The sequence below is a fragment of the Molothrus ater genome, chromosome 3 (genome assembly GCF_012460135.2).
Source record: "Molothrus ater isolate BHLD 08-10-18 breed brown headed cowbird chromosome 3, BPBGC_Mater_1.1, whole genome shotgun sequence".
In the NCBI taxonomy this organism is placed as follows: Eukaryota; Metazoa; Chordata; class Aves; order Passeriformes; family Icteridae; genus Molothrus; species Molothrus ater.
Genome location: NC_050480.2, coordinates 87,301,760 through 87,328,135, shown reverse-complemented (window position 1 = coordinate 87,328,135; position 26,376 = coordinate 87,301,760). Strand labels below are relative to the sequence as shown.

Genomic DNA, 26,376 nt, shown 5'->3' with positions numbered 1-26,376 from the left:
CAAATGGATGTCACGCACATCCCCGCCTTCGGCCGGTTGAACTTTGTGCACGTCTCAATTGATACCTTTTCTGGCGCTATCTACGCCTCCGCCCACGCAGGTGAAAGGGCGGCGGATTGTGAAAAGCATCTGCTTCAAGCATTCGCCGTCCTGAGCATCCCCAAACTCATTAAAACTGACAATGGGCCAGCGTACACGTCCAAGGAATTGCGCCAGTTCCTGCAGCAATGGGGAATAGAGCATAAGACCGGCATCCCCTATTCTCCGACAGGCCAAGCCATGGTGGAGAGGGCCCACCAGAGCCTGAAAAAGGTTCTCGAACACCAGAAAGCGGCGATGAAGGTCGAGCCCCCCCACATCCGCCTCGCACGAGCAATGTTCACTCTTAACTTCCTGAACTGCTCGTTCGAGAACCTCAATCCTCCGATGGTAAGGCACTTGGGAAAACACAACCAGCTGCAGCCTGAATCCAGGCCTCCGGTCCTTGTCAAGGATCCGGAGACCTGGAAGACGGAGGGGCCTTTCAACCTTGTGACCTGGGGGAGAGGATTTGCCTGTGTTTCTACTCCCTCAGGCCCCAAGTGGGTCCCCTCCAAATGGGTGCGGCCTTACGTACCGAAAGGGGCGAAGCACAAGACAACGGTCGGGCAGGTCCAAGTTGCGCATTGGAGGCGGAAGAAGAGACCCCCTGACCCCCTCGTCATCCTCCCTGATATATGCTACCTGTTTAGCCCAGAATCCCCTTGTGTTTAACCCCTTGTTGTGCCTGACATCCTGTGTTTTTAGTTCCTTTCCAGACATGGCCCGGACCCGAAGTTACCTCCTCCTGCTCGCAACCACCCTGTGGTCCACGCAGCTCGTCATCTACGCGTGGATCGTCCCCCAGCCCAAGGCGAATGTCTGGCGCACTCTTGCGGAGGCCCTAGGACAAGATCACATCTGCCTGGACACCGGCGCAGCAAAGGACCCGATGTCGTCCTGCCTTGTGGGGATCCCTCTCCCCCCTTCAGAGTTACCCCCTCCTTTTAATTATGCCTTTTCGTTGTCTACCACCCGCGATGCTATCGCAACCTTCTGGAGCGCCTGGAGAGACGGAGTCCGAGGTCTTGTCCCTTTAGACTCCGAACCCCAAGAGCTCCATTTGCTCGGTTCTGCAGCTGCTCCTGTTTGCATTCAGTTTCGATTTACCCCCCGTCCCGGAGAGAAAGGGTACACGGTCCTGAACCCGTCCGATCCCAGGTATCAAGCCGCCCGGTGGTGCAAAAAACCCATTAAAGTTCCACTCTCCTCCACCCTGGGCGGGAAGCCGTTAGCCCTCCCCCGGGGCATCTTTTTCATTTGCGGAGACCGGGCTTGGGCAGGCATCCCCTCTCACCACATAGGAGGCCCTTGCGCATTTGGTCGGCTGTCGCTGTTGACCCCCAACATTACTCAAATTTATGATTGGAGAAACAAGAGTCACAGCCTGAATTTGACCTCTGATTCGGCCCGCGCAAAAAGAGACCTAAAAGATCTTGATCCAGACTGTGACTCAGTCATTGAACATTGGGCTAAGCCGAAAATCGTAGCGCTCACCATCTTTTTGCCGTGGGTGCCTATTGCAAAGTCTCTAGGCGAATTGGCCCGCCTAGAGTGTTGGGTGGAGAAACAAGCCAACTTTACCTCAGCCGCCCTTTCCAACCTCCTATATGATGAGAAAATGACGCGGCAGGCGACTTTGCAGAATAGAGTGGCAATAGATTTTCTGTTGCTGCTCCACAATCACAAATGCGAAGAGTTTGAGGGCCTTTGCTGCATGAACTTGTCCTCTCGGGCCGAAGATGCAAGGGTCACTATTGACAAGATGCATGGCCTTCTTTCCAACATCAAGCAACAAACTGCGGACTGGCTGGGGGACCTGTTTTCAGGGTGGGGGTTGTCGGGCTGGGTCGGGTCTGTCTTAAAATCAGTTGTCTATATTTGTTTTACTTTAATTATTATTTCAATCTCGGGGTCAATCCTTTGGGGTTGTGTTAAAAGACTCATTTTCAAGGTAGCTCACTCCCCAGAAGTTCTTCATCTTCAGCCTGTCAATCTCCCGGAAGAGAACTCTTGGGAAGAGACGTCTTCCCAATCAGAGATGAGTGGAGATTCAGAAGATCCTGGTGCCTCCGATGGAAATGACCCTGAGTCAGTTTCTCTCAGAGACTGATTTGCTGTGTTCGATGTCCAAAAGGTTCTGCTCTTCCACCCCTCCCCTTTTCTTTTTAAACAAAAAAGGGGGAGATGTGGTGTTCTGTTTTTGGTTCATTCCAGTTTTCCCCTACCCTGAGCAGCAGTGGTTTGTCCCTGCCTTAGGCAGTTTGCTGTCAATCTATTTACTCCACCCAGGTTACCATGGTTTCTCGATGTATCCAAGTTCTCCCCACCCCAAGCCCCTTGTCTATCACCCAACAACCCATCCCTTTCTTCTAGATTCTTCCCTCCTGGGCGTTGGGTGATTGGACAGGAGCTAGGGCCCCTCCTCGATTTTTCATTGATTTGTTGAGTTGGCTTGTCACTCGCAACATGTATCTAAATTTCTATGTTCCTATTCGCTGTTGTAAGTGTACACCCCTACCCACCCCCCTGCCTTTATAAGTTGCTGCACACCAGTTTTCGAGGTCTCAGGTTGCTCAGGCCATTCCAGGTTGCCCCTCCGTGTCCTGTACCCGCCTAGTCAGACAATAAATCTGACTTTTCTCAGCTGCCTGAGTCCTCCCTTTCTTCTCGCGTGCTTCGTGGCTTTCGCCCTCCCGTGAACTGCGGACCCACGGGTGCGGACCTGACTCAGAGTCGGGCAAGCACCTGGACTGCGAGCTGGGCTGTGGAGTGCCGGGACTCCAGCCATCCGCGCAGCCGCAGCCAACATTGCACATCATTCATTTGGGATTTGCACGCTTCCCCTGCTGATTCATGTCAAATCAATTCTACATACTGTAGAGTACAATGGTGCAGTAAGAAACACTGATAACTATATTAAACAGAGGCACTAGTCTATGGTGCCAATACACAGAGTGGAGTTCAAAGCCCACAGTGCCTGTGTGGCCCATCCTGCCACCCCTGGGGATAGTCATCCTTTAAAGCTGCAGCACTGGGAACGCTAAGCCTCCTTGTCAGAGCAATGTTCCAGAAGAAATCAGATGACTGCAGCTTTTAAAGTCAGTCTGGCAGAGACTGGGGTTGAGGAAAGGGCAAGGGAACAGCAAGCACCTTGAAATAAAACACAGGATCCAAGTATAACAAAGCTATGTGTTGGAAGCAGGAGGGGTGGTAAGTAGTCTTGCCCACAGGTCACATCCCATGGAGCTCCTTGTGGATGGGGCAGGACCTCTCTGCAGCAGGCACAATACAAACACAGTTGAGGAGGAGATCTGCTGCCTCAACCCACCCTGGCATCCAGGCACTCATGGGGCAAACATACACTGCTGCTTCAGTGTCAGAAATCTGCCAGCTTTATGAGCTGAAGCACACTTATCTGCCTTCCTTTAAAAAAGACAACTCTCCACTATTAAAAGGCAAAGCTGGACTCAGTTATTCTGCCATTCTGATCTTAATGGGCTTCATGCTGTTGGCCTTATTAGACGTGTCTTTACAGTGTGGGTTGAAGGAGAAAGTCTGCCAAGAGCTCCAAAACTATGTGAAGAATGGGGGATAAGAGCCTCTGATGATGAATCTCCTGCTACTGCATTTGTGAGAACAGGGCAGAAGTCTGAGCTCTGCACTACCTTTTCTCTGCTGACAGTGCTCTCACTGCAGGGCTGGAACAAAACTGCAATGATTATAAAAAGTGACACGATCAATGATCCATACAAGGGATATAACAAGGCAACTACCTTGTCAAAATGATATGAGGAGCGGCTATAACAAAAAAGCAAATAGACTCAGTGATGCTTTTTTTTCCTCATAAAAGTAGGTTGAAGAAACCAGGATACATCAAAGGTGACAGTTCATTGAATTTGGCAGCAGTTCAAAGGTAGAATGTCTTGTCCATACTGTGCAGGGCTCACACCCACTATCTGCAAGAGGTAAGAAACAAGGAGCATGGACACCTCACACAGAATAAAGGAGTGAACTGATTATTCTTCCAAGTTTCAGAGGATGTTTTATGCAGCCCCCTACACAGAAAATGCACATAGTTAATGAGAAACTACTGTAATAAAATAACAACTCCCTGGCTGGCAGGTGGCATAAAGGAATTATGTAAAAAAATACACTCCATTGAGCCTCTAATGCTTTACTGGTGTACAATAAAAAGACAGGAAGAGCTGTTTTTAAAGACTATCCATGTGTGTTAAGTCTGTGCAAAAAGCTTCGTTCAAGTGAAAGGTGAGGAGGGTGTCAGGATATCACCTATCTGGAGCTAAAGCTTCAAAGCAGTTTTTCTCAGTGATAACTGCATCTGGAGTTGAGTGCATTTCAGCTCAGACAATTTTTAACTTGTCTAATTTTAACATGTTGGTAGTGATACTATAATTATGAGAACAGAGGCACTCTCATATACATGCCTAGAAGAGTTGCTGGTGCTGAGCAGAGCTGGTAGCAGTAGTAAGTGTCCTCAGCATACACTGCACTACTTTAGCTCTTGTTAAAATATACCTAAGGGCTCAGGTGCCTGCAGCTGACCAAGTGCCTGTGCAGAAGCAGGAACTAAAAGCTCTCAGTCCCCAGCAAAAGCATAGCATGGTACCTTTGATCTGCAAAGGTTTAGACTCATGCGCTTCTCTCTCATTTCCAACAGAAAGTAAGAGCACAAACAATTCTGTGGCTTGATGTGGTAATTCATTAAAGACCAGTAATTTGGCATTTCTGAGTTCCAGCTGTTTTGTCCTGACACAGAGAAGCCATCCTGGAGATGAAAGCGTGCAGGGACATCCCACAACAGCCATTCTCATGCAGAGGCTGGAGGCAGCAGTGAACAAGCCACAGCTTGTTTTCTAAATTTTCAATTTTAGAATAACTTAGTGAATAAAATTACTCCAACAATAAAATAAAAGCAGCCTTTAGTCCAACTATACTAAAGCACTTCCTTTTAAATTAAGTTAAGAAAAACACAATTACAAGAATACAGAATGCCTCTAAATTCAATTAGATACAAATTTGGTATTTAAAGGTATCAAATCATAAGAGTACAGCAATTAGACAGTGATACAGCCGAAGCAGAAAATGAGATCAAGTTCAGAAACAAAATACTTTGTCACAGAAATCATGGAAAAGATAAACCTTAAATGCAAGAGACAAAACTGTGGTAGGACTCAAAAAGCAGGACTTGTCTCATTTAAAATGGAGTTATGTGGGAGAAATAAGGACAGACAAAAAACAAGGACTGGTTCTCATAATTCCAATACTTTCATAAAGGTGGCTGCTTAGGGGTGTGGATGCATTAACCTTCTACTCAGGGAAGCAGTCAACATGACCTACATCCATCACATCATCAGTGCCATGAAGCTAAGTAGGATGGATATGGATGTAAAAGGTCACTATGTAGATTCTGACAATAGTGTAATCATGCCATCCTCCTTTTAAAACAGACCAACAAACAAAATAAACCCTAACAATTGTTAGTCAGATATTGCTGCTCAAGTACTGAAATGAAAATTTGTGTCAAAGGATTGGAAACAAAAATTACAGCAGACAAATAAACAGGTTTTAGCAGACTGCAGCTTGAAAATGCTAAAAATGCAATAAATTATGAAGGCAGGAAGTGGTAAAGAAGACTACAGACCAAATTATGTATCAGAGGCACAGAAAAAATGTTAGGTGTCATCAGAATAGGTGTAAGGCCTAATGAAAAAAAGCATAAAACTAAAAGACAGGACTGTAAGCTCAAATGTATTTATACGTAAAAGACAAGTCTGGAGAAATGTTACATCAGCAGCATTAAAAAAATGTTTTGGAAGCAAACCCAAGTATTTTAAGTACTATTTTCATGCTGAAGTAAGTAGACACTTTGTTCAAAAAGAGTTGTGAGGAAGGCAAGACACAAGAAACTAATGAGACTGACCACAGCATTGTTTCAAATATAATTTATTTTCAAAAGTGTCAATCAGGCTTGCTTCTTTGAAGACCAGTCCCCAGGGACTGCAGCCTCTGCTTAAAGCAAGAACTCTTCTTTCCCAGGACCCCATCACGACCTTCTGTGGTCTTTAACATGGCTTTGGTTGGCAGGCACAGTCCCAGCCTACACACTTGGGACGTGAGGATCTGTGGGGCTGGGATGTTCTTTTTGGCTGCTGACCTTGCACAGCAGGAACAGTTCAGTATCTTTGGATATGCAGAGGAAAATCTCAGTCTGCCTAAGGGTGAGGGAATGGATTCAGCCATCTCTAAGACTTTTGCTTGCTTACAACCTCATGATGAGCCCATGAGGCTGCTCTGGATAGTGACCAGGAGTGTACCCAGTCTTTCCCTAGAGCTCCTTGGGTCATTATCAAAATTGCTCCAGGGTATGTGACATTTCTATACCCTTCTCCCATGTAAGTATTTGAAGTGAACTATGCATGCACATAGTGGGAAAGAGTCCCCACCCTGAGTTTACAGAGAGAGTGGTCAAAATAAGATAAGAGTGAGGGAGGAAGAGAAGAATATCCACCATTTTTGTCTACCCATATCTTGTATTGTTCACAGCTGGGAAAAAACTGCATTCCTAGGAGAATAAAAACCAAACCATCCATCCTTCCCAGGGAAAGACAAAATACTTTTCATCTGACAAGATGCAGGGTTATGTTAAAATACCTCCCACACAAAACCTGACTAGGATTGGTTGCTGTATCACTCACCAAAGATCACTCCCAATAGCTGGCAGGTTGCTGCTGATAGCTTACAGCTGAGGAGCCCCCCAGAGCCCCATCACAGTTCTCCTGAGGTCAATAGCAGTAACTGCTTTGAGTGGCTCAATCTTCAGCTGCACATCTCCAGAGGGCTCTCTGAAGATGATCAGTGAGAATGGGAAAAACTCCCTAACACCAGTTATTTTATATGTTTCATTTTTAACTTGACTTTTTTTTTCCAACTGCCTGTAAAATACATTCTCAACCTCCCTTTTTCCCAGGCCTTGTAAGTGGAGGTCCCAAGAAAGCTGCAAAGACCACAGAGCAAAGGCAGGTTCTGCCTTCCCAGGTGAGAGCTAGAATAATCCTTAAAAGTGGGAAAGGATATCTGAACACTTTAGCTGAGCAAGCAGCAGAGACAGCACATTGGATTTGCAGCTTCTGCTGGGAAGATGGGCAGGGGAGGGCTCAGAGCTGTGTACTGAGGCTTTGGTCTCCTGCAGCCAGGAAGGCAGGCTGCAGGCTGGTCTGCACAGATAGTGAAACTTCAATAAAACACACTATTGAAACAGTATACAATAGTTTTAACTCAGGGCAAATGTCCAGGTATAATGGTTTTCTCAAAATGCACAATACATTTTCTATGCACACTTAAAGCTGAAAGAGGAAAGGACTTATATCAGGATCAGAGTGCTCTGTAGGGAAACAGTCTCCTCAAAAACACGATGACAGTGATCACTGAATAACTATCCTGACTATCAGGAGTTGGCACCATGAGGTCCACCAACAAAGCAGTTTGAATAGATTTAATACATTAAAAATTCCAACATGTAATGACCACCATTCAGATTCATTACATGTTTTCAGACAAACCAGAGCACTTACAAAAATACTTTCCCTCATCTCTTTTTTAAAAACATGATTCACTGTTTGCTCTAAGCAGTAAGACACTGTTTTTTCTCAACAACAGGATTATCTCAAACAGTTTACACTGGTTGTGATTAAAGAGAAAAGGGATAGCAGCATGGAGCACTGAAGAGGGATTGCAAATGCCGCCCTTAACCGATTCTCTAAATCAGAACACCTAATACTCTTCATGGAAATACAGTGTTGCTCTCTTACCAGCTCCTTTATATTGAGTAATATGACAGGTCCAAATCCCAGTCCCAGTTCAGACATTAAGAAGAAAATTGTTGTCGGGCTGCAATGGACAATGATGGATTTATGATTTTTGGAAAACCATACATTGTTTTGAAGGATTAGATGTTGTAATCCGTTCAGCAAGTCAACAAAAATACACCATAGCAGGAACAGGCAAGGAGCAAGGCATCCAATTACTAATGCAAAACAATGCAGTTTATATTTTGTTCACCATACTGTGATTAGCATTAGCTCATATAAAATCACTCTCCTCCAGCCTCCAGCAGAAGCTGCTTGCTGTATGAAGTGAAAATAAACTTTCCCCCTAAAGAGCTTCTACTCTTCCCTGCAGATGTGCCCAGATTTTGAGGAGCATACCCAAAGCAGGCAGGAAGGATAGAGCTGGGCCAGGCTCATGGGGCTCTGGGGCAATGGGGCAGCAGCACACCGGGGTGACTGTCCGTGCTGCCCCTGCCCGGCACACTGCAGCCACCAGCCAGCCCCTGGGTGGGCCAAGGTGGGCCATGCCCTGCCACAGCCTGGCTCTGCCCCAGAGACAGAGGTGTGGGTTGAGTTATAAACAACTCAAAATCCTGTGCGCAGGGTTATAAACAAGCCAGTACTGATTTCCACCTCTCCTTCAGCCGCTGAAAGAGGCAGCAGGCTGCGGACGGACGGACGGACGGCACTGGCCACGTTAGCTGTGTTAATCACTGCGGAACTCTGCCTTAAGTGACCTCTTTCTTCATGCCCATGTTGGAAGTACTTGTCATTCTTTCTGTGTCTCCTATTAGCAGCCCCAGAAGTGCCATAGGAGCAAACTAGCTGTTATATAGTGGCAAGATTCTTGGGACTCATTATTTTCCGAACTTGGGGTAATTAAAGCTGTATCAGCATTGACAAGGGTGGACTTCAATCACATTTTCTCCCTCTGAAATTATGAACATGAGAAAGAAGAACATACTAACACCAGTGACAGAGAAAATTCCATCATTATTTGACCTATTTTACAAGAAACAAAATATTTTGGTCTTGTGGGACACTATTTGGGGTAAATCTGGCTCTTAAAATACACTGAAAGTTTAGTGAGTTGGTGCAGGTCTTCAATCCTATTCAATCATTTGCCTACAGCACCGCACACTGCAGGGAGACATAAGAGGAAGAGGAAATGCAGAATAGTAACTACTGTTAATGTAAAATGCACAAAAATGGATTCAAACACAGGACCAAGAATTTTTTTCCACTCTAGCCCGTATGAATTTTGCAAAAAGCTAAGAGCAGTTTGTAACGTGATCATGCCTCAGAACAGAAAGTGAATGTGTTCACCCCAGTTCTGTGTTAGAGTCTCAAAGCAGCAGCTTCATCCAGTCACTTGCTTATGAGTCCTGAAAATACAAAATTGTGAAGAAAGACTTGCTTGGAAGCTTTGTCTACAACAGTCAAGTACTTACAAGTTAGACAAAGCTGTACACACAGCATGAGGCATTTGTCATCTGCACAACAGAAGAAAACACCATATTCAGAAGAAATAGATGTTGCAGTTTAAGCCTGACTCTTTAGTCCAGTGTTTGATCTAGGAACAGTAATCACATCCCATTTACTGAGCTGATAAAGAATATGGAGCTGCCACAGTCAGTTTGGATGGATGCCAAGGCAAACTCAGGCAGAACTGAAAAATCCCGTTAAGATGACTGAGTGGCAAATGATGGTTATTTATTCTAATCAATTTGTTAATTTACTTCTGGAAAATCTGGATTAATTTGTTTCTAATCACAACAAGGACCTATTCATTACAGTGTGTATGATGAACCACTACTACATAGGCATAGCTAGGACTTCTAACAATCTTTTTTTTTTTTAAAGAAGACAGATTTGGTAACTCACCCCCCAAAAGAATACCATTTGGGCTTGTTTCCCTGGAGCACACACTACTAACCCTATATCCAGGCTAATTTCAAACACCATGCTGGTGGGTCTTTTATTCCCAGCTCTTTTGTCCTCTCAGTGCTGCAGCTCTCACTGATTTTTCACTTTACTTCCAAATGTTCCAGCTGTTCTCTTCCTACCCATACTCCCAAACAGTAGTATCTATTTAACATTGTCCCTTTGTGTACCATTGATCAAGTGAGGATAGCCCTATCTGTTGAGGCCTCTTTGTCACCTCTGCTGCTGCTGCCACTGCTGCCTAGGCTGGCTCACCTAGGACTTGCCTTTCCACAGTGCTCAGATTCTGCCTCTTCTCTCTCAAAAGGCAGGAGTACAATACAATGAGATACAGGTTAAAATTATATGCAAGGTATAACTTATTTTACATAAGCCCTAGCAATCCTTCTGTCTAAATCCTGCATAGTGTTTCATTTGTCCTTCTTTGAACCCTGAAGCCCTTCCTGAGCAAACATACCAGCAGCAATTTCATCAGTGCTCAGTGGAGAGGTCAATGGTAATGTCTTCACTCCTGACAAACCTGCAGATGCTGCAAGAAGACGAGGATGATGCTGGGCCCCAGTACATCTGCAGCCCAGAATGACACTGGTCAGCTCCTACCCTTATTAAATGCCAAACATTAGTCCCAAAACATTTGGCATTGTTTGCTTAGTTCTCCCAAATGGGTAATTCTGGAATGACATTTCCCATGCTTGAACATTGCTCTTGTTCTCTGACTGGTAACAGCATGAGCGCTTTGGAGAGACCTGGAGAGGGATGAACCAGCAGACCACCTGGCCATCTGGGAGTCTCCCACTGGAGCTGGGCTGGCAAACCCAAAATCTCAGCCCCCAGCCTCATCGTTTCCTCCATCAGCTGTTGTATCGTCCCTCTCCAGTGCCACTTACTTGGCACACTGGGCATACAGAGTCTCATTAAAACCCCACCACCAAACATGAAAAGCAAGCTCCACAGTGAAGGGAAGCACAGCAGGAACGTGCCAGCCTCTGGTGGGCCTGGGGCATGCTTCCCTGCCTCTGGGATGCAGTGTGGGGACCAGGAATCAGAACATCCCCTTCCTGCACAGGGTGCTGCTCACTGCCCAGCTACACTCTCTGTGCCCCACTCCATCCCCTCCTGCATCTTAAGTTCTTATTTTTTATTTTTAAACAGCCAGATTGAGTCTTAATTATTTAAGCACCTTCCAGATTTAGAAAGCTGTTTTGGCTGTGAAAGTAACACTCACTGCAATCATCTCTCATCAATAAACCATGGAAACAAATGTGAATGCCTGTTGGGAAGGAATTTTATTTAAAGCACACTGAAAAGGGCTTTAAATAAAGTGTGAAAGATGTGAAAAGACCTAATGCTGGTCATGTTTCAGTGAGCTCAGCACATTTTGGTTCCAGTGAGAAAAAATGGGACTTGCACCTTTTATAATTAAGATGGCTTGACTTCTCACAAATAGGAAGGGATGCCTCAGAAACATCCAAAACACGAACATGAGCAAAGGGCCTTCAGCAAGGCACACTCACCTGACAGTTGTGCTGGTTTTCATAGGGTTTGGGGGTTTTTTCCAAAGTGTTAAAACACATAGGCAAGGATTTGGTCCTTCAGGGAAATATAGATTTGAGCTTTAAAACAAAAAAAAAGAGAAAAACTCCTGCAACATCAATCAAAGAGCATTCCTAACATCTTACTCTAATAAAAGAAGTAAGATTAAAGAACAGTGGTGAAATAAATAGGGCAGAAGATCTTTCTCCTTTTTAATGCTTTTATTAAAAATCAGCTTGGGTGGGGACAACCAATGGGTTGCGCTCTCGCCGTCAAGGAGGAGGAAGAGTGCAGCTGTGTCCACCCAGGTCTGCAAGCAAAGCTGGGGCTTCTGTCCTCATGACAGCAGCCAGAGATTCCCACTTTTTCACTTTGACATTTGAGGTCCTCTTTCTAGCCAACATCCTTTAGATTAGGTGAAAGGTAAAAAGGATCTCATCAGACACTGAATTCAGTTCCTCACCTCTAGACATCACTTAGATCTCTTAATTCCTCGTTGTTTTAGGGGTTCTTCCTGCTAGATTTGGTGAGGTGTTTCTACATTTGCATACCTGCCCCGATGTCACCTCCTCCTCACAGTCCCGGGTGCCATTTTCCAGGAAGCAGCAGGGTGATACTTGAAGAGGGATTTCTTACCATAAACAACAGGTAATTAAAGAAAAAGTATTAACAAAGGGTGATTACAGAATGAAATTATTAACAACAAATAGTTAAAACTCCAACTTAGCAGCAATTGGTTTAACCTGTTAACTCTGCAACCTTAAAAAAAATGGACAACTTTTCTACTCATAACAAGTGGCATAGCCTCAGTGCTTACTTTAGTGAGAGATTTTGTCTTATCCCTGAAAGCTTAAGGAACATAATTTCTGATCCCACTGGGAAACACTCTGCATTATTGTACTCATAGAATCATAGTATATCCTGGGTCAGAGGGACTCCCCAGGATCATTGAGTCCAACTCCTGAGCCTGCATAGGGCACCCCAAGAGTCACACCCAGTGCCCAAGAGCATTGTCCAAATGCTTTCTGAACTCTGTCAGGCTGTGCTGTGACCACTGCCCTGGGGAGCTGTTCCAGTGCCAACCACCCTCTGGGTGAAGAACCTTTTTCTGATATCCAACCTACACCTCCTCTGACTTGGCTCCATGACATTTCCTCAGGTCCTGCCTCTGATCACAAGAGTGAAGAGATGAGTGCCTGCTCCTCCACTATCCCTCATGAGGATGTTGAAAGGAGCAGTGAGGTCTCCCCTCAGTCTCCTCCAGGCTGAACAGACCAAGTGACCTCAGCCACTCCTGATATGGCTTCCCCTCAAGGCCCTTCACATCCTCGTGTCCCTCCTTTTGATAGTCTCAAATAGCTTGATGTCCTTTTTATATTGTGGTGACCAAATGTGGTAATTGCTAACTGCTTCCCATAGAGTGGAGATACTTGATCTTGAATAAACCCCATGCAAATTGCTGCTTGACTCCTCTACTTTGCAAAGCAAAGCTGCTCTTTATTTACGTAGCACTTTCATTTAATTAACAAAGAGATGGAACAAACTCTTATAGAGGGGAAAAAATTTAAAGGTCATCTTCCATCACAAGGGAATACATGAGAGAGGGAAAGAAATAAACTGGTTTCTTCCTGTTGGCCATAGGAACATTGAGAACCCTCACTGTTGCCCCGTTAGGACCTCGGGGAGGCAACGAAGTGTCTGGAGAGCATGGACAGAACTTTTCTTCCTCTGTTGAGCATCCCTGCCATTGGAAAGGAGCCAAAGAGGGTGCTTTGAGATTCCTTCCTCAGACATCTGACACTGTGGGGACCAGCTCAGCATATGCATGTAAATTACACAGCAAAACCAGCGGGTTTATTATATGATTGAGTTAAAAATACTATTTACTTAATTGCAGCCAGAGCTTACATTCAAAAATGCTGTCACGTTGCGAAGCCCGTTACTTCAAAACACAGGAAACGCCAAGTACATCTGCCCGGGACCGTTAATGTAGGCCCGCGGCTCACCTCATTATGAGAGTCTTTAATTACATGGTCCGATATTGTTTTTCACAGGGCCCCCCGCTGCCATGGCCGGGCTGAGAGCCCTCAGGGCCCGGCTCCCGGCTCCCGGCTCCCGGCTCCCGGCTCCCGGCTCCCGGCTCCCGGCTCCCGGCTCCCGGCTCCGCGCTCCCCGTCCCGCCCGGGACCTGTTGGACGCGCCGGCCCCAAGCCCCGGGCGGCACGAGCCGCTCCCGAGCCGCCCCCGCCGCCCGATTGGCTCTCTGCCGCCGTGACGTCACAGCGCCCCTCCGCCGCCGCCCGTGAGCCCCCCGCACCACTCTGACGTCACCGTCAGCCCACGGCCGGCGGGGGGGCGGGGCCCGCCGCCCCGCGCCCGCCCCCCGGCCCCGCCCCCGCGGCTCGCAGCGGGACAGACCAGCCGGTGCCGTCCGCCGCCCCCAGCGCCGCCGCCGCCGCCAGGTAGGGCCGCGTCCCCGGCCGGGAGGGAGCGCAGCGCCGGGGCTCCCCGCCCGGAGATGGGATGCGGCGCGGCCGCCCGGGCTCGTAGGGGGATGCGGAGGACGAGGGGGGCGGGGGGCACGGCGGGCGGGGGGCGTCGCTTCGCGGGGCGTGCAACAAGTGCGGCGGCAGCGCTGGCCGTGCGCGGAGCGGAGGGGGGGGCTTGGTGCCCGGCGGGGCTGCGGCCGGGGACGGGGCCGGCAGTGGCGGGCAGGCCGGCCGGCCGGGGAAGGGAGGGGACGGGGCGGCGGAAGGGACGGGGCTCTCGCCGGGAGCGTCTTTTCCCCGGTTTAATCAAAAGCATGATGCAATCCCGCATTGCCATGGATACTGCATCCCGGGCGGCGGCGGCAGCGCTTTCCGCCGTGCGGGGCACGGGGTGGGGTGAAATAACAGGGGCAGGAAGGGAGGAGACCCCGCACCTCAGCCCCGTCCTCGGCCGTAGCTGCCTTCCCGGCGAGCTCGCGGAGGGCTGAGCGCTGCCACGGCTCCGGACAGAAGCCCTGATCCGTCCTGTTCCGCCGCGGCGGGTGTGCGGGGTGTGCATCCCGCCGGCCCGGCCCGCTGAGGCGGCCGCTGCCGGCCGGGAGAGCAGCCCGGCGGAGAGGCACGGTGTCAGCGGAAGGGCTCGTCGGCCTCGGAAGGGAAGGCTGTTACTTCTCCTTCTTCCTTGAGCTCTTGCCCAGCGCCCCTGACCGCCTTGCTGGGTTAGAACTGGAGCCGCTGCCACGGTAGTTCGGTACTTCGCGGGTCTGAGTGTGGGACAGGGCAGACGCCGCGTTAAACCAGGAAAGAGCTCAGCCCTGGAGATGTGCAGTGCTTCTGAAAGGGGCCGGCCCGTTTAGAAACCTAGGTGTTTAAAGCGTACATGCCTTAGGAAATGAGCAGAAAAGAAAGGGCAGACGACAGAAATGTGTCAGTGTGTCAGATGCCTGTGCAGGGACTTCCTTAAAAACTTTATGACTTTGCTTTTATCTCTTCATCTCCTGGAAGCCCTCGGGTACCAGCAGCATTAGAAGCAGTGCCTGGGGTTATGTGAAGTATTCTCTTGGGCAGTGTGTCTTCTCCTTCTCTGCCTGCGTTTGTTGCTTTTCTGCCCTCATTCCTTTCCCCTGATTCCCAGGGATGCAGCATCTGAGGATCCCGCTCCAGAGAGCTTTCCGCTATCGATCTGTGCTGTGAGTCTGCAGACAAAAGGTCAGTTCTGCAGACCTGAGCAGGAGCAGTAGCACCTTGGCTTGCTCAGCAATGGGGCTCCTGGCAGACAAGAGGCGTTTCTCCTCCCTCCCTCCCTCCGGCAGCCGTGTGCGCTGCCCGCTCCGTGCCCCGGCCGCCGCTGAACGGCAGTGCCCCGCACGGCTCATTTGTATTCTCAGTGCTTCGGGTGCTCTCTGATGCCGTGGGATTCTGTGCCATGGCCGAGTTCTCGTGGCTGTGACAGAAAACTCCAGCTAAGAGCTCAGCCGGCTCCTAGCGATGGCGAGGAAAACAAGGCAGGGGCATGGCTGCACTTGGGATGCTTCCCATCAGGAAGTCTCTAAAACCGCTCTGTGCAAATGGAAACACGCCCTGCAGCTGAAACTAGAGGAGGATGAGCGTGCAGGCGTCTCCCGTGGCGGCACCGCTTTCGTCGGAGTTTTGGGCCAGGTTGCTTCCAGGGTGAGGTTATCTCTGCCAGAGCGGCTCCTGCCAGGACTGGCAGCCGCGGCTGGAGTTATCGCCGCTGGCCGCGGCTGGGTGGAGGGCTGGCGGCTGCCAGGTTTTTGTAGATGGGGGCTAGTGGTGCTGCTGCATCAGTATTAAGCTGCTAGCATAGAGAGAGGGGATTTATTTGGTTTAAGTAAGAATTTGTGAATAACGCTGAGGAGTTTTGCGATGTATTTCACTCTAAGTCCTTCTCGCTCCTTTGGTGAAGTCACAGCCCGAGATTTTCCTCTGCTGTTGAAATACTCCATAGCTAGAGATAAGTCCTGGTGCAGGCTCACCTGCTGCTAACAGCAACTGAAGCTGTGTCGGGGAGAGTCAGCCTGTGGCACACGTGATCGTCTGATGCTCTTTAGCAATAAAAGCTGGAATTTTTAATATGAGTATTCATGTATTTGTCGTACACGAGACATAGTCTGCTTTCAGAGCAGCATGTAGCCAGTGCGTGTACTCTGGCTGGAGGCAGCTGTTCTTGCGCACAGAGGGAGGATTTTACCTTAAACTTGTGGTACCTGGAGATAGATGGGGTCAGCTGGGCGGAGATCCCTTCCTAACTTTATGTGAACTTAGGAGCAAATGAAAAGGACCACTGTGCTGAGTTTGCTGAAATTAAGCTTGGATTTGCTCTCAGGGATGTTTGTGCCAGCTGATATTGGTCAAGAGCACTAGAAGAGATGCCAGAATTTTGTTTGACTTTACTGAATTTCATACAAAGCACACATTACATATGTAATGCATGCTGGAAGCTCTTTGTGTTTTTTATTCATAAGTAGCTAAATGAATTTGTCATATGTTCTGACTTAAGTCTCCTGTATTTTACCATTCAAATGCAACTAGGGAGAGCAACAGTGAAATGAATATGCAATGTGGCTTTGTCTTGCAAGCTGGCAAAGGTCTGCCTGATGGTCTCTGTGACTCATGCTGCTTTTTAAAAAACAGATGCACTATGTGAGTTAAGTTAGCCTTTACCTAGCAGCAGCTGATCAGATGGACTATCTTTGATTAAAACTCATGCATATTTGGTACTTAAATATAGCATCATTAATAATACTTAGTTTATGTGCTGTCTGACCAGTCTCTGGGTTTACTTATTGTCTAGTATTATACAATTTTATTAAGTTGATCTTGTTCTTAAATTTCTCAGCATGAATTCTTCTTGTTACATTCTTTGTCTTTAGTACAGCCAGAATTGAAATAAAATATTTTGAATTCTCTAGTGTGATCTCTTCTTTCCTTGTTGACTTTCATTTTGTATTGTTTATAAGAGAAATTAACTGAAAGATAACACAACAAAAAAAAAAATTGAAATAGTACTGTAGATCCATCAGGCCTCTGGACAGTTCCTTTATTTGCACCTTTTTTTGCAACTTGCTAGGAGCAGATTTTTGAAAATATGTTTGAAGATTCAGATTTTTGGGAATGAAGGTGGAATTGATAATATTTTAGGATTTCAAACTGATCTGGTGCTCAAGTCCAGCAGCCACAGATGGAGATCCCAGCCTAAGTGATCCAGAACTGCCCCTTTGCAAGCATATTCCTTGTTAGGGACATTCAGTTGCTAATTGGTTAAATGCTCTCAAGTACTGAGCTGACCTCATTCCTTTACCTTCCTCATTTTTGGGGCAGTAAACATTGCAACATCAAAAGCTTCTGTTTCTGCTGAGCTCGGTGGAAAAAAAAGACACCCAGACAAAGCACAAGGTTAAAATACTTGTCTTCTGCCTTTTTCTGGTGGTCTCAGCAACCCTCACTCGGTGGCAGACAAAGCAAATCTCCCAGTTAATGCTGTCTGCATCCCACCTGAGAAAAAATGTTGGGAGAGAAACAGCAGTTGCCTAGAGTGCCCTGTTAAAACAGGGTCGTGCCTCTGTACTGTTGTCCCCTGTGACCGATCCTCTCGGACCTGGTGCTGAAAGGATGTCAGCAGTGAGCACTCACTCTTGCTGCTGCCTGCCCCGTGGCAGGGCAGGAGCAGTCTGGTGGTGTGGCAGGGTGGGCTCAGAGCCATCTCAGGTGTCACCCTGCTGCCCACACGGCAGGGACTTAGCTCTCTGGGTCTGGGTTCCACCACAAGGGCAGGAAGCCAGAGTGCCTGTGCTGTGTTCCCTGTGACAGCTCATGCCAGGAAGGCTCTTTGGTACTGAGAAAGTCCTTTGGAGTGAATGGGCTCTTGGTGGTGTGTTTTTGGATTTTTGGGTTTGTTTTGTTTTTTTTTTTTTTTTGTTCAGGACATGGAGGTTTTGTTTTCTGACTTTGAACTAGGAGAGGCAGGGGTGCTCTTTCATTGCTGAAGAGAAGAGCCACAAATACCTCTACCTATTCTTTCTTGGCATGTTGTTTTACTCCTGCTGTCTTAAAGTGGATCACAAGCAAAATGTTGGCTCTTCACAGCTACAAAAGTTCCACTTAGATTTGGCAGCTCTTCCTTTAGGGTGAGAAGGCATGTATAGGTAATTATGCTGTTTACTGTAACCTCCCCTGCATAACAACTTATTCATTTTGTCTTCTTAATGTCAATCCTCTTTTGTTACCTTCTGCCATTACCATGTCCTGAATTGGTTGTGTGGGGATGAGATCTATAAAACTGTTTAGACAGGAATACCATGGTGGCTGTTGGCCTCAGCTCTTGCAGTTTTTGTTTTTCTGTTTTTACAATGTACAAAATTACATTCTTCCAGACTGCAGCATAAGCTTTTCAGAGCTGTTTTGCTGTATACTAGACTAAAGAAACTGATGCTTTCTGCATGATACTCAGAGCACACTTCTCCTTGTGCATCCAGACACTTCAAAAAACTGACTATGTATCTTTGTAATGTAGTTGCTAATTTGTTTTGTGATTATTAAATGTGCTAAAAATGCAGAGATTCCTGCAGTTGATGCACACTAGCATTGAAAATGCTTTTTCCCTTAAATGGAAGAACACACAAGGACAAATGAAAAGAATAATCAACGAATTACACAGAAGCTGGTCTGTTTAAAAACTTTTTTCCAGGTCAGATTGCTTTGCTATGACCTTTCCTAAGGCTGTTTAAATTTGGTATTGCAGCAATACAGTTAAGAGAGCATTGCTTGGGCTGACATCCCTGCAGTTCCTGAGTGCTGATTGGTAAAAGTGATTTATAGCTGCGTTTCTGAGGGCACCAAAGCCTGTTCCCATCATCCAACAGACAGCAGTTAGGTCTTTGTTTGATGAGGGTAATGCAAACAGTGACATGATTTTTTTGATTGACAAATCAAATAAATGCTGCCTTCAGTCTTATTATGGAAATAACTTGTAAAGTTGCTGTCGACTGTGTATGCATTGGGTCTCCTTATATCTATTTAATGAAATTAATCTCCTGAAATTTATTGCCTTGGTTTCTCTGTTTGTGTTTTCGCATTTAGAACATATTATCTTACAGGGCAAATAAGAGCACAAGAGCAAACTTGTCTGAAGTATGTGGTTGGTAAATGCTTTCCTGCTGTATTGGATGCATTGGAGAATTATTTTCTTGGTGAAATAGTCGACTTGTGTGAAACAGGAATAAACCTTCTTACCAGGTGTAGAGATTTTACAAAAAATGTGTGCTGCTAAGTGCAATTGTCACTTCTCCATGAAGAAATGAATCATCCTACTTATGCTGAGCTCAGTGCTGTGAGTTGACATCCCATTGCAACTGGATATTTTTCATGCCCTTATTAAAACTTTATTAACTGTAGAGTTTGTGCTTCATTAATGATAGTTTTGTTAATGACCAATGGCATACTGGGCAGGTAGAATTATACAGACATTTCATGAGCTTGTATTTAAGCTAAAGTTGTCTGTGTTTAATTGACCTCTATGTCAAAACTTTGTATCAAACATATGCCTGCCAACTGATATGCTACGGGCAGTGGCTAAATATGCTGACTTGCCCTAGAATTTTCAGGAGATAAAATTTGCTTGTGCAATATAGCAAATGTGGAATAAACCTTTCTTCCTGCATTTTCAAATTGTGCCCTGCACTTTGATCCCTGCATAACCCTCCTCTTTGAGACTCTGGGTCAGTGATTTGAGCAAAGTGACTGCTCTTCTGTTATCACTTGGAAGCGCTCCTCTCCCTCTTGACCTTGAGAAAACTGTTTCTCTTCTTGCCAGCTGTCTTTGCAGTCATTGGAGGGTAATTGCTTTCTTCCTGTGCACATGTTCAGGCTCTCTGCTTTAAAACATCTACTTGATTTCAAAAAGGAGGTAGTCTTGATTTCAGGTAACAACCCAGCTTTTCTGTATGCCAGTGGGAATTTTTGTTTGTGTCACCTTAAGGATGTTATCAGGGTTAGACAATAACTAACAAGTATTATTTTGCAGAATAATGTAGTTTAGTTTATTAAACCAAATACACCTCATATGTTTAGCTAGTTAATTCATAAGCAAGCAAGTTTACCAGTTGGGTTTTTTTTTTCCTCCCTCACTTTTTGCTGTTAAAAGTTTGCTGGGAAGCATTTTGAGTTAAAGCAGTATTTCTGCTAATGCCTGTGTTGCCTAAAGAGCCCTTAGCAAGTGCTAGTTGTGGGAAAACACCTTCTTCCCTTAGATGCCACACAGTTAAGGTTTGGAGCAGACCACAACTTTGTGGAGGAGCAGCTCTTCTGCTGAGTTAAAATCAGCTCTTAGAAATTAATAAAAGAAATTTACATTTGCCACTACTGTATCGTCACCATAGTGGTCTGAAAGTAGAGGTCTAGTCCTTGAGCTGATCCTGTGTCCTCAGGTTTGGGTTCACTTGAGACATTGAAGATTTGGGAAACTATAAGCTTTTGTACCTTGATCTATGTAGGCTTCCCTTTAGATATGTTACTTCTGTGCACATAATTGAATCAGAAACCTTCAGTTAACCTTTTCCTGAAGGAATATTTCTTGCTCTTGGGTTACTTTTAAAAATACTAGTGTTTCAAATCATCATTTTGAGAATCATCTCCTTGCCAAACAGTAGGGAGAACCTTTGACTTAAATAACAATAATTAAACCTTTAACTGGTTAGGAGGATGACATTCTTCAATGTTTAACATCGTCCTGCCCTTTAGAAAAAGAAACCTGAGAAACCTTTTTGCATGCTGAAGTTCAAATGTCATGTTACTTCAGGGGCATGGCCTGTGTGCTTGCTGGAAACGCTCTGTGGGGTCAATTCATTCACATGGCTGCTCCCCTGCTGGTGAGGAAGGGCCACTGTTGGGAAAGGCACACCAGTCTGGATTTGGCTTGGAGGACACAGTGAAAGTTGCGCTTGCATTTTATGTACGTGCTTCTGTGGGTTGCAGGGCAGCAGATGCTTATGGTGAATGTCTGATTGTGGTTTGGTGGTTCATTTTTGTTTTGCAGTATTGATGTGGAGAGTTTGCTCTTAGCTGATCACAGACCCTGTGAACTGGTGCAGACTCATCTGGTTGTCCTAAATTAGGGTCATGCATTTATCCCTTGCATTTTACATTTATCCCTTGATTCACTTGGTGTACAGTGGCATTTTGGCATGTTGTTAAGGTTTGCATTAATCTTGTGAGCATGGCTTTGTGCATGCATAAAGCCTCATTAATGGGGAAAATACTTGTGTTTGTACAGTATGGTGCAGAATGTTCTTTTTTTATCAACATATGTGATAGAATGACAGAAAGTAAGCTGCCAGTACAGTAGGCCTGGTTACTTACAGATTTTTTTCTCTGGGTCTGTAAGATGCCTAAGCAGAAAAGCCTCTTTCAAAAGATTTGAGCAGGTTTTTTAGTATTTTTTTGAATTCTGACTTGTTTGCCACCCAGAAGGTGCAGCTTAGACCATGGTTGCCTCTGCAGCCTCTTGTTTGCTCTGGCTGTAGGAGGGGTGGGTGGGTTTGCCAGGCCTCAGCCATGGGCTGGGAAGGTTTATGTGAGTGTCTCCATCACCATCTGCAAGAGCTTAAAACACAGTGTAAGGACCAGAGGAGAACACAAGTACGAGGGAACACCAGCAATACAGGGTGGCAGATCCTTACACAGAGATTGAGAGAGATGGCACTGAGCAAGTCAGTGAGGAGTACTGCATTTGTTTGTTCAGCTAAAAAGGAGGAGTAAAATAATAGTAATACAGGTAATCACAGAAAGGCCAGTGTGTTTCAGTGTAGATCATTGCCCTGCTAATGCATGAATTGTTGCTGCAATTTTCTTTCTCTACTTTCTTATAAGTAAAAATTGTGCATGGCTGTAAGTCATTTTTAGAGTTGATGGTGTCAGACCACTTGTCATGTGAGTTTAAATAGTAAGAGCTGTGTGTCCTAGTTTCATCTGGAATAATTTTCTTCTTAGTAGCTGGTACAGTGCTGTGTTTTGGGTTTAGTATGAGAATATTGTTGATGACACACTGATGTTTCAATTGTTGCTGAGCAGAGTGTGCTCTAAATCAAGGACTTACCAGTGTTCCATGCTCTGCCAGTGAGCAGATGCATAAGAGACCAGGAGGAAGCACAATCAGGAGAACAGCTGACCCAAACTGGCCAAAGGGATATTCCACACTGCAGAATGTCATGGCCAGTGTGTAAACTGAGGGGAGTTGGCTGGAGGCTCCAATGCTGTTCAGGGATGGGCTGGGCATCAGTCAATGAGTAGTGAGCAGCTGTAATGTGCATCACTTGTCTTTCTTAGGTTTTATTCCTCCCTCTCTCTCTTTATCTCCTTTTTCATTATTATTATTGTTGTTGTTAATGTAATTGATAATTTTAGTCATTTATTAAACTGTTCTTAACACTCAGGCTTTATCTTTTTCTGATTCTCTCCCCTATTCCATCAGGTCTGCAGAGGGGTGAGCAAGCAGCTGTGGGGTGTTATTTACCAGGTAGGGTCAAACCATGACACTCTGTCCTCTGGTTTTGCAGCCCTCATTAGGTTCCCAGTAATTTTTCTAGAGGCCATACCCAATTCTCCACTTTTACTTGACAGGTTCCCAGAACCTCTAACTTCTTTATTCTTTTTTTAGCCCTTTCAAAACCATCATCATCTCCCTTTGAAGCACACAAAAGCAGGCTGCAAGTCTGGTCATGCCTTGCAGAATAAAAATAATATCCTTTGGTACTTCTTTGTATTGATTTCTTCTTCCTTCACCACTGCTAAGTGGCTGCATTATGGTGCAGGAAGGGACTGCTAATGTTGTTTTCAAATGCTTCTCTTTTTTTTAAAGTCTGTCTTAATTGGCTCAAACGTTCTAAATTCAGTGCTCCACTTGTTTAGATCAGAGACTCAAATCTAAACTCTCATTGAACAATTGCAGAGCTATGATGAATTTCCAGTTGTGCAGACTGAATGCTTCTTGGCTTCACAAAACACGTCAGGCTCAAACGATGCATCAGCTCAGGTATCGGTTGCATATAGCACAGTGCACTTTTCTAAGCATCCGTGGGATTAACTTTGGGTCTTAAAATATACATTTAGGAAGCTGTTAAAGTACAGTTTTGGATCCTGAAGGGTGAGAAACAGAGATGTTTCTCTGTGAGAACACAGTAGTGTCTCCAGATTTTAATTACACTTTACTGTCTATGAAAAACAATCCTCTTGGAGTGTTTTATTTACATCCTTTAGTGTTGTGTTGCCTTCAAAGGAGAGATGCATGGCCTTGGAAGGAGATGACCCTCTTTGAACCTGCAGTGACTAAGGGGCCAACTGCACGTGTGAAGAAGCCTAGCAGAGGTGTGATGTGGTTTTCCACCCCTCTCCTTACTTAATTTTTTGTTGCTGCAAAAACACACTTTTCACACTTTTGTATGTCTGTCTGTATCTCTTTTTCAGTCTTTGGTTTTAAACTCTGACTCACCCAACACCATGAAGGGTTGTTTTGCAGAACAGAGGAGCAAGGCTGGGTTTTGCACTGAACCAGTGAAGCTTCATCAGCCATTGGTGGTTCTGGCACATCCTCACTTTACAGCATCACTGCTCTTCTAAGATTCTTATCAAATTCCCACCTAAGCTGTCAGTCATTAACGTGAGAGTAGAATATTAACAAAAGTTTTTGATAGTTTTTAATTTTTGTTTTTTACCCCACCCTTATTCCTCCACCACGTACTAGTTCCAGTGTGGGGATATGAGCTTGAGCATTTAACTCCCTGGTCAAGAATAACAGGTCTGTTTAACTGAAGGGTACTTTTGCTGCTGTTTGGTTTAGAGATGACACATCTGTGTGGAGGGCTTGTATTACACAGAGATAAGAACATTGTGGAAAAATAACCTGCAACTATAGGAATGGTGTTTTGGCACTTGAAAATTGCTTAATGAAAGAGGTTTTTGCACAAAAACATGTTTTACTTTTAGCACACAGTAAAAATAGAGATGTGGTTGTGGTGAGATTCCAGAGGGGAAGACTTTGAGACAGCTGCTGACATGAGAGAGCAATTTTATTGTCTGAAACATTATTCTGTATCCTACACAGTCTGTACAAAACATGTATGAAATAGGTACACTCAGAATAGTACTCAGAATGTGCTCAGGGTTTACTTGCTGAGCAATTTCTAATATGTTGATATTTTTATACTTAATGCATAGAGTCTTAATATAGAGGCTAAAAAGCACATCTTTTGCCCAGAGTTTAAAGAGTTGCTTTACAAGTGTTGCTGATGAAACACTACTTGATTCTGTCCTTTCACTCCTGGCAGAACATGAGCACTTATACACTGTAAGTAAGGTTTTCACTTTGCTGCAGTCAGCATTGTTTCCTATGTGTAAATCACCAATTGCACAGCAATGTGTTTTTGTCATCTAATAAATTTAATAATAAGCTTTGGGCATCAAGTGAAAAACACTTAGTATTATCAGAAAGTCAAACTTCCAACTGAAATTTAGTCTTGGGTTACTGTGTTCAAGATGTGTCTCAAATCACTGGTAGGGTTGTTGTTTGTTGTTTCTTACAGCACAACATGTTTCTTACAGTATAACATATAAAGCTGTGAAATAAAGGAGATTCTTCCCTTCTGTCCTCAAGCCCTTCAGGCCAGGGTGTAGCAAGAGGTTTTCATCATATTCACTGTGTGCTTAGCTTTTTATTTCAGTCTTTTTCTGTGTATTTATTTTCATTAGCCCCATTTCTGTTGGAATACTTTAGCTGTGTTTAGATTGAATGAAACATTCAAGTTATCTTTCCTTGAAAGAAACGTTTTGTTGTTTCTTCATGTGTTTGGTCTCTTGATGGTTACCTTTTTCCCCCTTCCCCTGCCTAACTTGCCTTGAGACCATCCTTAGCCCTGCAGTTATCAAGACAGAAACAGGCTAACACATCCTAAGATCTGTCTCTTTCATAGTTTGAACATATCAAGGTTGGGGTTTTTTTTTGTTTGCTTTTTCCGGTGCAATAATCTGTCAGTTCCTGCTGCTACAATTATAATTAAGAAATCTTCTAAGCTAGCTCTGCCTGACATATCCTGTGTGACCTTTTGTTACTTTGTGCTTTCTTTTTTCTGCAAGTTTTTGTACTTTTCACTAGAACCATTCCTCTATGTAAAATGTTGATTGTGCAATGCATTTTATTTTGGCCTCCTCTTAATAGCATTTTAGAGTTCTGCATTAGACATTCTGCATCTTCCATTGTCTGTCTGTTTCATTTGCCTTTCTTTCTGCTGTGGTTCCTTGCTGGGTGCAGTGTGTTGGCTGTGCTCATCTTCAGCCATGTAAGACCTCTTCATCACCCACATGTTCTCATCATGCTGCTGCTTCTCCTGCAGTAAATCAGCAGTGCAATGGACCCAGCTGAAAGCTGATCTTCTTGCTTGGTTGGTTTCTTTGGGGCTACCTCAGTTTTTCAGGTTCCTTCCACCAAGGCATGGTGGAGAGTAGGGAAGGAATAAAAGCAGCCTTGCAGCTGTGTCACATCTGTTCTTGTGTGTTCCTTGTTCCTGCACATGCCCTGGGTATGGCAGCATAGATGGTTTGTGGTTATGGTTATAGAGTGGACCAGGCTGAATGCAGAAGCCAGAGCAAGGATCAGGTGATGCGATGACTCTGAGCCTGAGGGCTGCTGATGGGCATGAGCTGGCATCACAAGTGGATGGATGGAGATGCATATCTTTAGGAGAGTGAGTTGCTGAAGATGTTGTTTAAGAGGCTTTACACACATTGTGAGGCAGAGGAGGCATGTCTGGTGCCCCACTTTTCAGGGGATTGCTGCCCTGCAGAGAATGGGATAGGATAGCTGCAGGGTTGGGAAGGAAACCTGTCTCCTGCTGTTTGGCTGGATATTGCTTTGTCCCTGTATTTAAAGCAGATATATTACATCAAGTTACAGTGCTGACCCTGCTGTTGTTCAGTGCTTGTGAAAGTAGGAAGCAAATGAAGCAAAACCTTCTGCATCTTGGGGCTGGAGCTGGGGGCTCAGTTTAGCTGTGTTCTTCCTTGGAACAGACTTTAATGGCAGCAGGGTTCTCACTGCACCAAGAATTTGATACCTCTTATTGAAAGAAAGAGTGGCTAAACTTTGGAGGAAAGGTACCTTTTCCTAGAATTCACTGCCTGCCTTCTGCAAGTAACTGAAGCTTTTATATTATGAGCTTGCAGAAAACATCTTGGAAGTTGCCAGATATGTGGAGTTTTTTTCCTCCAGTAGTCTTATTTAAAGTTCATAGAAAGAGCAAGTGATAAGATCACACACAGCTGTACCATTACAGAATTTCCTTTTAATTGGTTGGCTGGTCTTTCTACCCTTAAAGCAAATAATAAAATACAAGAAACTGCAGTACTTGCCTCCTGGAGCGGGGTCTTTTGATGAAGTAACATTTCAGAAAGTGCTGCCAAAATCAAACAAAGAA

General features: G+C 45.3%; 1 protein-coding gene across 2 annotated transcripts in view; it reads left to right on the top strand.

Moving 5' to 3' along the window:
- The first annotated feature begins 13,796 nt into the window (after positions 1 to 13,796).
- ELOVL5 (ELOVL fatty acid elongase 5) overlaps positions 13,797 to 26,376 on the top strand; it is a 39,489-nt gene continuing 26,909 nt past the window's right edge. Inside the window, exon 1 of one of the 2 annotated variants that reach the window (XM_036380637.1) lies at positions 13,797 to 13,867. The gene's annotated coding sequence lies outside the window, so the exon portion shown is untranslated. Of the gene's footprint in view, positions 13,868 to 15,081; positions 15,104 to 26,376 lie in introns of those variants that run through there. The other variant, XM_036380638.2, reaches the window with a different exon arrangement.